This window comes from Loxodonta africana, chromosome 1 (assembly GCF_030014295.1).
Source record: "Loxodonta africana isolate mLoxAfr1 chromosome 1, mLoxAfr1.hap2, whole genome shotgun sequence".
Lineage (NCBI taxonomy): Eukaryota > Metazoa > Chordata > Mammalia > Proboscidea > Elephantidae > Loxodonta > Loxodonta africana.
Window position 1 is genome coordinate 56,009,716 of NC_087342.1, and position 9,260 is coordinate 56,018,975.

Genomic DNA, 9,260 nt, shown 5'->3' on the forward strand with positions numbered 1-9,260 from the left:
GACTCATAGCAACCCTAAGTACAATAGAAGGAAACACGGCACTGCCCAGTCCTGCACCACCCTCACAACCGTTGTTATGCTTGAACCTATTGGTGCAGCCACTGTGTCAGCCCATCTCATTAAGGGTCTTCCTCTCGTTCGTTGACCCTCTATTTACCAGGCATGATATGGTTCTCCAGGGACTGATCCCTCCTGATATTATGTCCAAAGTATGTGAGACGATAATAGATATATAGATATATATGTATATGTACATATATAATATGTGTGCACATATATTATATATATACTTATATGTGAATATGTATATATACTTGGTTATAAATACATATAAGTATATTTATACCAATTTTTAAAAAATCAATTCATATTAATTTTCCTTACACTGAAGATCATTAAATAACTGACAAAAACAGGCAGAGTTGGGAATATCTGCAACAGATACAACAGCTTTATTATGGGGGAAAAAAAATCATATAATTTTATGATTCAATCATTAAGCCACAATACACAAATAAAAAAGATGGAAAGGCAAAAAAAAAAAAAAAAGTAAAGCTATTGGTAAACAATGTTGAGCTAGTAATAAAGAAATGAGATACCATTATCAGTAAAATTAGCGAAGATTTTTTAATACAACAATCACCACATTGCTGGTGAATATGAAAACTGGCACAAACTCCCTGGCATTTAGTGGTCTCCTTCCAAGAGACTTACAAATAGTCGTTTGCTGTGACCAACAAAGGAAATATTTTAGACTTAGGGTAAAGAGGCTTTGGGTATAAAGTATAATTTATATGATATTTAAGTGGTGGAAAGCTAGAGCTTCTTCCATAGACGACAATAGGGTAATAGGTAAACTATGGTGGGACTGTCCACCTGCTCTTGCGCAAGGGCTGTTGACCAGGATGACCTTTGTGTTGCCAAATTCAGTGGGCATTGCCCATGCTCACCTTACTTGACCTCTCAGCTCCATTTACTGTAACAGGCCACTCTCTCCTTCCCAAAACATACCATCCTTCCCCACTTTTCCTCCTATCTCTCCAGTCTATCCTTTCGGGCCTCACTTGCTGTCTTCTCCTCCTGCAAACGACCTCTAAAATCTTCATTCCTCAGCCCTCTTCTCCTCCCTACCTTTAGCCTAGGTTAGCTTTCCCCTACCTTAAATACCACTTATAAGCTGACTTACCACCTGAAATCTCCAACCCCAATTTCTCCCCTCTTTTCCAGCTCATATAAACCAGTTCCTTCCTGACTGCTGCACTTGTTTGTCTCATACATGCATAAAATGAAACTCTCCATTTTCCCCTCCAAAGTTATTTCTCTCAGTGTTTCCCGTTTCAATAAATAATACCACCAACTGCCCAGTTGCTCAAGCCACCTCCAGGAGACAACTTTGGTTCTTCCCTATTTCATCTCCTATACACATGGGTTCCCCATGAGTTAGAACCGGCTTGACAGCAACAGTTATAGCCAACCCTTAATCACTTCCATGTGCTAAACTCCCTCTGCCACATTCCATCATTATAAGCTTGACTCTGAGCCAAGCCACCATCATCTCCCACCTGGACTCCATCAACAGGACTGATCCTCATGCCATTGCCCCCTCCAAACCAATAAAACCAAATCTGTTGCCGTCAAGTCGATTCCGACTCACAGTGATTCTCTGGAAAACCTGGTGGCAGAGTGGTTAACAGTTCAGCTGCTACCCAAAAGGTCGGCAGTTCGAGTCCGCCAGTTCCTTGGAAAACCTATGCGGCAGTTCTACTCTGTCCCATAGGGTCACTATGAGTAGCTATGAGTTGTCCCCTCCAGCTGATAAGTAATCAGAGAGAGTTTTTAAAAAAGTAAATGTTACTTGATGACCCCCTGTGTATCCCTCCTGTGATTGGCAGAATTCCAAGATGGCACCCAAGATTCCTGCTCCCTGATGTGCATGGCCTACATAATCTCCTCCCCTTGAATGTGTGTGGGACTGACCTAATCAAGATAGCGCTTTAAAAGAGGGTCTAGACGTCAGAGACAAAAAAAGTCAGAGAGGTTCAAAGCTGCAGCAGATGCTCTCTAGCCTGTCAAAAAGCAAACATCTATGTTTTGAACTGCATATGGAAAGGATTATGTGACTAGGGCCTGAGGGCAGCCTCTAGGAGCTCAGAGTGCCCTTCTAGCCAACAGCCAACAAAAAAATTGGGACCTTAGAGGGCAGAGGTGTGGAGGGGAAACGACTAACTAGATAGCAGATAAGTATTAACTTTGGTGAAGGGAAGACAACACACAACATAGGGGAAGTCAGCACAACTTGCCCAAGGCAAAGCCATAGAAACTTCTGAAACACATCCAAACACCTTGAGGGACTCAGTTACTTGGACTGAGGGCGGGGGACATAATATAGTTCATAAAGAAAATGTTCTACATCCTACTGTGGTGAGTAGCATCTGGGGTCTTAAAAGCTTGTGAGCGGCCATCTAAGATACATCTATTGGTCCTGTCCCATCTGGAGCAAAGGAGAATGAAGAAAACCAAAGTTACAAGGAAAATACTGGTCTCAAGGACTAATGGACCACATGAGCCACAGTCACCGCCAGGTAGAGCCCAGAAGAACTAGATGGTGCCCGGCTACCACCACTGACTGCTCTGACGGGGATCACAATAGAGAGTCCCAGACAGAGCAGGAGAAAAATATAGAACAAAATTCAAATTCACAAAAAAAGATTTGACTGACTGGTCTGACAAAAAACAAAGCAGAGACTGGAAAACCCCCGAGACTATGGCTCCCAACACCCTGCCAACTCAGAACTGAAGCCATTCCTGAAATCCATCTTTCAGCCAAAGATTAGACAGGCCTATAAAACCATAACATGTGTGAGGAGTGTGCTTCTTAGTTCAGTCAAGTATATGAGACCAAATGGGCAACACCTGCCCAAAAGCAATGACGAGAAGGCAGGAAGGGACAGGAAACCTGGACGAATGGACACAGGAAACCTGAGGTGGAAAGGGAAAGGGGGCGAGTGCTGACACATTGCAGGGATTACAACCAATGTCAGAAAACAATTTGTGTATAAATTTTTGAATGAGAAACTAATTTGTGCTATAAACTTTCACCTAAAGCACAATAAATTTCTTAAAAAATGGGACCTCAGTCCTACAGCTGCAAGGAACTGACTCAGCCAACAACCTGAGTGAACTTAGAAGAGGATCCTGAGCTCCACCTGAGAATAGAGCCCCAGTCAACACTCTGATTTTAGCAGAGGGCTCAGCTAGCCCGTTCCCAGACTTCTGACCTACAGAAAATGTGAGATAATAGAAGGGTATTGTTTTAGGCCACGGGGCGAGCGGAAGAGCAAACTTTATGTCGCTGACCTGTTTAAGCCCTCCACTGTTTCCCACTGTACTTACGGTACAAACTAAATCCCTCAGCGTGCCCAACGGGGCTCTATGCTCTGCCGCCTCTTTCTCTGAGACCACTTTCTTCCTGATCTCCTGCGTAAGTCACAACATCCTCCTCTTGAATCCTCAGACTTGCCCAGTTCTTTCTTACTTCAAGATGTTTGCACTTACTGTTCTCTTTACCAGGAATGCTCTTTCCATTGCCCTTTATTTGGCTGGCTGGCTCATTTTCATCCTTTTGGCTCAACTCACAGGTCACATCCTCCCCACCCTCTTGAAGGTAGCTGTCCTTCCCAACCCACCCCTTGTGCTCTCCACCACCACCATGTTTAGCTCCATTCACAGCACCATCTTCTTAGTCTATTTCGTTGTTGCCTATCTCCTCCAACTGGAATGTAAGCTCCTTGAGGCCAGGGGCCTTGTTGATTGCATTTATTGCTTTGTCCCCAGAGCCTAAAACAGTACTTGGTATCTCATTAACACACAATATATACTTGAATGAATAGGTTAACCACATAGGCATTAAAACATTTTCTAATATAGTAAAACCTGCAAAAACCAGAACCTATGTAAGGCAGAGACCTGTCAGAGAAAGAAAACTCAAATATTTTCCACTAAAATGAGTGATTGGAAAGTGGTAAGATGCACCCTGTCAGAGGTGGAAAACTTGTGAGACCAGGAAAAACAAGGCAGTTCCGTCAAGCTCTGGCTCTCACAGATTTCACTATATTATGTAACAGTATAGAAAAATGCTTGTCGTATAATATTAAGTTTAAAATGATATATAATATCTATAGTAATCTATGGAAACCCTGCTGGTGTAGTGGTTAATTGCTATGGCTACTAACCTAAAGGTCGGCAATTCAAATCCACCAGGCGCTCCTTGGAAGCTCTATGGGGCAGTTCTACTCTGTGCCATAGGGTCGCTAAGAGTTGGAATCAACTCGACGGCAACAGGTTTGGTTTTTGGTACAATAGTCTACAAAATGAAAAGAAACTTATTTCTATATTTTCAATTTTTTCTTACGTTTATAGTGAAGAAAAAAATTAAAGCTTGTAGATGAACTAACTGTTCTGGACACATGCTAGGAAATCTCTTATTCCAACCTTGAATAAATGAGCTCCTTACTAGATAGATGGCTCCAACTCATGGTGACCTTATGTACAACAGAATGAAACGTTGCCCTGTTCTGCGTCACCCTCACAATCGCTGGCAAGTTCTAGCCCATCACTGCATTAACTGACCAATCCATCTCACTGAGGGTCTCCCTCGCCCTCAGTGGCCCTTGTTGACCTTCTGCTTCACCAAACATGATGTCCTCCTCCAGCAATTGATTCCTCCTAATGATGTGTCCAAACCAAGTGAGACAATGTTATGTTGTGATCCGTAAGTTCGTTTTCTTTTTTTTTTAATATTTTAGGTAAAAATTTACATAGCAAATTAGGTTCCCATTTAACAATTTTTACACAAATTGTTCATTGTGTAACATTGATTATATTTTTCACTATAGGTGAACATTCTCGTTATACCCACTCCTCACTTGTTAACTACCTTATTATCTGACATTTTGCATTTACAAAGTCCAAGAATCACAAAGACTCTACTATCCGACTACTTTGTACATTAACAATGTACATTTGGCAGTTATGGATGCTGAGGTGTGAGGTGAGAGTAACACTGGCTGTGATGTTAATTTTATGTGTCAACTTGGCTGGGCCATGATTCTCAGTGGTTTGGCAGTTGTGTAATGATGTAGTCATCCTCCATTTTGTGATCTGATGTAGTCATTCTCCATTTTGTGATGTAATGTAGTCATCCTCAATTTTGTGGTCTGATGTCATCCTCCATCTTCCCATAATGCTGATTTTTTGCATAACAACCTGGTCTTTGGAGCCTAGCCATGTCAATATGTGAGGAGTGGGTATATTTCCATCGTTTGTTCTGTTTCCATCAATCTAGTTTCCCTGCCCCTCCTTAGCTTCTCATGTTTGTTTTAGGGTAAACGTTGGCCTTTTGGTCTCATAGTTGATTAAGTGAACACAATATTCATGGGTGATATTTTTTATTTTATAAGCCAACCTATTATTTGGATGAAAGGTGACCACCAGAGTGGTTTCAGTTCCAAGTTCAGAAAGTATCTTAGGATGATTGTCTCAAAGGTTCCTCTAGTCTCTATCGGCGCTGTAAGTCTGGCCTTTTTTAGGAACTTGAATTTTGTTCTACATTTTTCTCCCTTTCTATCCAGGACCTTCCATTGTGTTCCTGGTCAGAATGGTCAGTAGTTGTACCTGGGCACCATGTAGTTCTTCTGGTCTCAGGTTAGATGAGGTCATGGTCCATGTGGGCTACTAGTCCTGAAGACTAGTTTCTTCTTTGAGTCTTTGGTTTCCTTTATTCTTTTTTGTTCCAGACAAGTCCCAGACCAATAGTTGTATCTTAGATGGCTGCTTATAAGCTTTTAAGATCTCGGCTGTTACTCACCAAACTAGGATGTAGAACATTACCTTTTTTTTTTTTTTCTTTTGATTATGCTTTAGGTGAAGTTTATAGAACAAATCAGTTTCCCCTTTCAATAGTTTGTACATTAACTGTTTCATGACCTTGGTTTCATTCCCCACAATGTGTTAGCACTCTCCCCATTTCCACTCTGGTTTCCCCATTTTCTTTCTTCCTGATTATCTACCCCTTCCTGCCTTCTCATCTTATAATTAATGTTCTAAGGAGCACATTCTTCTCAGGTGTTGTTGTATACCTTACGCGCTTGTCTATTGTTTGCCTGGGAGGTGGTATCCGGGAATGGATTCATTTCCAGGTCAGAAGGATGTCTTAGAACCGTAGTCTTGGGGGTTCCTCCAGTGTCTGTCAGACCAGCAGAACTTGTCTTTGTGTGTGTGTGAATTTGATTTTTTTGTTCTACAACTTTCTCCTGCTCTGTCCAGTATCCTCTGTCATGATCCCAGTCAGAGCAGTTGGTAGTGGTAGCTGGACACCCCTAGTTTTTCTGGTCTCAGGGCTGTGTAGGCTGTGGCTCACGTGGTCCATTAGTGTTTTGGACTAATTGCCTCCTTGGGTCTTTGGTCTCCCTCTTCCTCACCCTGGATGGGAATAGACCAATAGTTGTAGCTCAGATGGCTGCTCACAAACTTTTAAGACCCCAGATGCTACTCACCAAATTAGGATGCAGAACACTGACTTCATGTACTATGTTGTGCCAATTGATGTAGATGTCCCCCAAGTCTATGGTCTTTTGTCTTCTAGCCTAGCAGCTTCATCCTGTGAGGTATTTGGTTATATCTAAGAGGTTTCCTTGACTTTATTCCTTGTGTGCTCTATATGAGCTGCACTTACAATCATGTATGTAGAAATATCCTACAACATTATCTTTATGAACTATGTTATGCCAATTGACCAAGTTGTTCCATGAGACTGTGGTCTCAAGCCTTCAAACCCAGTAAACCAATCCTGTGAGATGTTTGGTTATGTCTAGGAAGTATCTGTAACTGTACCTCCACGTGGTTTATTTTGTATATATGAATATATGTGGAGCACACATAAACATGCATGTATACATGCTTACAGATACAGCTATACATGCACATCTATATACTCACATGTGCATTCCTATACACATATATGGGTACATAGCTACCTATGTGGAAACCCTGGTGGTGCGGTGGTTAAGAGCAACAGCTGCTAAACAAAATGTCGGCAGTTCGAATCCACCAGGGTCACTATGAGTCAGAATCGACTCAATGGCAATGGATTTATGGATTTTATCTACCTAAGTAACCACTTTCATATTGTTTTGTTATTACTATTATTGCTACAAAATTATATGTTATAGCATTTACTGAAACTGTCCCTTATTCCTGAGCACTTCTTAGTATCTTCATTTACCTTTAACAAGTTGTACAGACTTCACCCATGTTGGGTGTTGCCTTTCCCATCACTAAAAATAATAAGCATCTACTAATGGCATATTGGTTAAGAGCTATGTCTGCTAACCAAAAGGTTGTCAGTTCAAATCCACCAGATGCTCCCAGAGGGTCGCTATAAGTCCGAATCAACTCAACAGCAACCGGTATCTAAAAAGTGGTTCCCCCACCCTCCTCCTCCCGCCCCTAGTAACCATCAAAGAAGATTACTTTCTGTGTTTATACCTATCCTTGACTTTTTATAAAAGTGAGACCATACAATATTTGTCCTTTTGTGATTGACTTATTTCACTCAGCATAATGTCCTCCCAAATCATCCATGTTATACAATGTTTCACAGACTCTTCGTTATTCTTTCAAGTTGCATAGTATTCCACTGTACGTATGTACCATAATTTGTTTATCCGTTCGTCAGTTGATGAGCACTTAGGTTGTTTCTATCTTTTTTGCTATTGTGAATAATGCTGCAGTGAACATGGGTGTGCATATGTCTATTCATGTCACAGCTTTTATTTCTCTAGGATGTATACCTAGGAGTAGGATTGCTGAATCATAAGGTATTTCTACTTCTAGCTTTTTAAGGAAGCGTCATACTGTTTTCCATAGTGTCCATAAAGTTTTCATTGACTAAATTTTCAGAAGTAGATTGCCAGACGTTTCTTCCTAGTCTGTCTTAGTCTGAAAGTGCCACTGAAACTTGTCCACCATGGATGACCCTGCTGGTATTTGAAATACCAGTGGCATGGCTTCCAGCATCATAGCAACATGCAAGCCACCTGAGTATGACAAATCAAGAGACGGGACTAGTCTCTAAACCTATGAAATACCAAAAATAGGAAACATCTCTGTTATAAAGCAACAGGTTTCTTATCTGTGTCACTCACCAGGCCTAGAGAAACACAGACACTCTTTGAAGTACCACCACCAAATCTCTAGCTCTTGGGGGGTGGCATTGGGTTTAAACTAAATATGCACAAATTTTCTTCTCAAATGTGTGAAAATCCTCAGGGCCTTTGACTCTTCATGCCCACAATGTCTCCCAGCTAAAGGCTGTTCTGTGTAACGTTCTGCTGTCTTTATCAACCTGCGAAACGGTGGGGGCAGAAGATACATAATAAGATATAATTGCTCTATAAATAAACAGAAAGCAAGTATGGTGCTTTTTTCAGGCAGATCAATAAGTACTTAGGAAAATTATTTAGCATCCCAAATCATTAGCACGCTGCTCACACACACAGATAAGTTCACCAGAAAAATAACCCCTTGCAATGGTCCAGCAGAAAGTAAATACTGTTAAACATCTTAATTTGCAATTGAGAGAGGAGAATGACACGGCCTTTGCAATTCAAATTCAGAGCACTATTCTACTCACTCAATTCCTGGTTTAAAAAGTAAACACATAAAACTACATATGTTCCATTTTAAACTACTCTTACCTATTTGTTAATTGAGGCAACATATAGAATGTAAAATTGTTGTTGTTTTTGCTGTCGAGTTGATTCCAACTCCTAGGGATCCCATGTGTGCAGAGTAGGACTGCTCCATAGAGTTTTCCAGGCTGTGACCTTTTGGAAGATCGCCAGACCTATCTTCCAAAGTGCCTCTGGGTGGGTTGGAACCGCCAACATTTCAGCTAACAGTCAAGCGCTTAATCATTTGTGCCACCCAGAGACTGGCATCTGAAATAAAACACTGAAAATAAAAGTATCTGAGCCCTGGTGGCACAGTGGTTAAAAGCTCAGCTGCTAACCAAAAGGTCAGCAGTTTGAATCCACCAGCCGCTCTATGGGGCAGTTCTACTCTGTCCTACCAAGACAAGGAACAGAGGGCCCCCCAAATCTGCAAACAAAGTAACAAGAAATGGGCCAGGGTACAGAAACAAAGCCATTCCCCAGAACAATGGGGCAGAGTATCAGAAAACAGCCCACAAACTCTTTAAA